The sequence below is a fragment of the Zingiber officinale genome, chromosome 6B, assembly GCF_018446385.1.
Source record: "Zingiber officinale cultivar Zhangliang chromosome 6B, Zo_v1.1, whole genome shotgun sequence".
Taxonomy (NCBI): Eukaryota; Viridiplantae; Streptophyta; class Magnoliopsida; order Zingiberales; family Zingiberaceae; genus Zingiber; species Zingiber officinale.
In genome coordinates this window covers 63,328,062-63,331,555 of record NC_055996.1, presented here as the reverse complement: position 1 = coordinate 63,331,555, position 3,494 = coordinate 63,328,062, and the positions used below count along the sequence as shown (strand labels likewise).

The 3,494-nt window shown below is 33.6% G+C and overlaps 1 long non-coding RNA gene across 1 annotated transcript; it reads left to right on the top strand.

The window, feature by feature from the left end:
* The first annotated feature begins 1,912 nt into the window (after nucleotides 1-1,912).
* LOC121990227 lies at nucleotides 1,913-2,409 on the top strand. The gene is made up of 3 exons (XR_006114516.1): nucleotides 1,913-2,021; nucleotides 2,095-2,197; nucleotides 2,271-2,409. It is a non-coding gene; the product is annotated as an uncharacterized LOC121990227 (long non-coding RNA).
* The last annotated feature ends 1,085 nt before the right edge of the window (nucleotides 2,410-3,494 follow it).

Here is a 3,494-nt window from a genome sequence, read left to right as displayed (position 1 = left end):
AGCCTTTTCTATACAATAAATTGGATTGAAGAAATTTTAGTCCGTGAGTTTTTGATCAACTTAATGGCCTACATGCTGAATGCCTAAATGTCACAATAAATCAATTTAACTTTTGAGCCACAACAAGATAAAAGCAAACAATTAAGAGGGAAACATATCACTTGTAATTCAGGAGGATTTGCAAGTCTTCATGATACCACTTAATAAGAATATTGTCAAACTTATTTAATTAAATGCATTGGTTTGGAGAAAGCAGCAACACATATGCAATTAATGTGTAGCAGAAATTTAGATTTAATGTTGTAATAGATTTTCAGTTGATAGAGTTAAACTCTAGATTCAGTAATAAGATAGTAGAACTTTTTATACTTAGTTCTACTTTGGATCTAAAAGATAATTTTAAAAGGTTCGACATTGATAAGATTTGTATTCTCATTGAGAAGTATTATATTGAGGACTTCACTATCCAGGAAATGCATAATTTGTGACTCTTAGCTGCAAATAAGATTTTGCCATGATATCATGATTAATGTAATTTTTAAATTAAGATGAATTTATTATTTTTTTCCCTAATGCCTAGTATGAATTTTGTAGTAAGATCATCATAAATATTTGATGATGCTTGTGTAAGTTTCTGGTTTCAAGATAATTCACTCACTCATTATCAACTTTAGTTATTTAAGATGTTCTCTTTGCATGAGTAAGACTTCTCAAACTATCTTACTATGCATTCAAGTAAATTTGTATAATTTTTCTATGTTGCTAATGTAAAATCATGTTCCATACTCTTGATTATGAGTATTTTTTATGCATTTCTTTGGTATGTTGTAGTTTTTTTGTTGTAAGAGAGTATGCGAGAGAAATCCTTTCTTTGAGATGGAGATCTTGGATGACAAGTTATTACATGCAACACTATTTTAATAACCAGACATTCTACAAGATCCAATCTCAATCAATTATTTATAATTCAAACCAACAGATTGTAGCTGATCTAAGTTCTTTTACTGGGACTGCTCTTTCATTTTCTTTGACTCCGTTCAATGCAACCATTGACCTCATATCATTCAACAACATTCTATATGGAATTTATCCACCATTATTTGGTGTACTTATTGTTTACTCTCTTGGCAGTACAACTTTTAAGTGTTCTTGGTAAGGTAATTAAATTTTCTCGGTTGCTTCCTATGTTTGCTTTGACACTTTGCACTTTTATTGTATACACTATGTTCTCCTAACACACACTGCCATTTCTACTTAGGGCATAGTCACTTTGAATTTCATACAAGAGAAGAAAGAAGCAGATTTCCAATATGGACTCATGAGAGTTCGTGAAAATGCTGAGTCAATTGCCTTTTATGGAGGTGAGGAAAATGAAATATGATTTCTACTGCAACGTTTTAAAAGTGCTTTTGAGAATTTAACTATAGGTTTCTCTATGCTTCTCGTGTATAGGTTTCTCTATATATTAACAGAAACTCCAAGTTTGTTTATGTCAAGAGTATTAGAGAATTATTAGAGGTCATTCTGCTAGGTGTCTCAAATGTTAAAGGCTTCAACTCTTATTGTTATTTTTGATTAAATTTTTCTAGCCCGGGTTGAATTAAATTCCTGGCTCCACCATTGTGACCGGCGGGCCCAGGTGCTCTGCCTTCAGCGGATTAGTCTTCGAAATCGGTGGGTGAAATTTCCATGTTTGCTATGATTAGCTACTCTCGTTTCATAGTAGAAATCCATTCGCAGGCCCCTGAAATTTGTGACAGCCGAGTACAACGGGAGCTTGCCAAGCTTGGTCTACCATCCTTATTCCTGGACCAAGGTAACTTCTTCTTTTTGATCAGTAATTGAGGAAGCAATATGATACATGCTTTTGTTCTGTCTGCGTGAAAACATTTGTGCAGGTAGCCAACATTATCTTTGTAGATTCCCCGTTGGGTTCTGGATTCTCATACTCAAGAAAATATGAAGGGTATGATGCCAACGATACTATTTGGTCAGAATAGGCTTCTAAGTTTCTTTTACAGGTGGGAAAGATCATATATATTCCTGATGTAATTACTGTAAGTGCCTTAAAGATGTAATATTTCACTTTTGCAGTGGCTTGTTGAGCACCCACAGTTCATCTCCAATCCCCTCTACATTGCTGGGGATTCATATGCTGGAAAAATTGTACCTATGGTGGCCAAAAGAATATTGGATGGTAACTCTACTTTTAATGTAAACTATTGATGTTGGTGTTAATTTAGATGCCATTTTCATTTACTGTAATTCAGGTATTGATGAAGGGAAAGAACCATTACTTAACCTCCAGGTAAATTGCTTGAATTGATGGGCATGGGTTACTTGATTGGCAATCCATCCACGGGTGGAAAAATCGATACCAATTCTAAAATACCTTATGCTCACAGCATGGGAATCATATCAGATGACTTCTTTGGGGTAATCTTAGTAGATCAACTAGGACGAATTTCTCAAAATGATCTTTGGTATCACTTCATGAATTGTTATTTAGTTATTATTTTTTTCCAATTAATTATATTTTGTTCTTTAAGATCATATAATTTATGTGTGTTCACAGTTCACAAAAGCGGAGTACTCTCAAGAAGAAATTGATGAAGTGCGCTCTGAGATAGCCGAATGCATACAAGATCATATCTATGAATAGGTATATACATGAGTTCATCTTATTGCATTTGACAATAATAATATTCAGTTAAATTGAATACATGCTGCTTATACTTGATTGCACTTGATTTGGAGATATCTGTCTCTAAGTCCATTTACCAAATCCAATCGGCATGACTAAACTGCACACTTGATGCACCAACATCAAATACAAACCAATAACTTAATCCTTTGTCAAATATAAAAAATGATTAACCTTAATCTTTTGTCAAATATTTATACTGTATTTTGGTTTACATAACAAACTTTCTGGGGTTCTCAATTTTATAATGTAGATGTCTTTGTTTAGAAGGGTAATAATCTTGTTACTGCAGCAAGTATAAGTAGTTGAACCCATAGTAGTTGAACCCAATTTTATAATGTAGATGTCTCCAAAAATTTCAATTTTTAGTTGCTGGCGGATTATCTCGCTAACAAAGCAGTTGAACCCATAGTAGATGGAGTTTCGCTGGACTTCAAATTGAATAGAATTTTTTTTGGTATATGTAAAGTTGATAGGTTTGGTTTACCATACTTAAGAGTTACTTGTAAAGCCATATAGCTGGTCTTTTAAGACATACTACTCTGAGTTTTTGTAAAACTGTAATAAGGTCAGGTGTGAAATTTCCAAGAGATCCATTTTTTATGCCATTTACTCTTGGGAAATGAATTAACTTGCAATCATATGCTATTTACCTCAGGGAAAAGATAATGACCCGTTTCTGTGAAAGAAGAAGAAAAGAGAAGCTAGGAGGGAGGAGAAACCAGAAAAGGCTGCAGTTTAGAAGATGCACAGGCTGTTTAGAAGATGCAAAGGTAAAGAAGACGTGCTC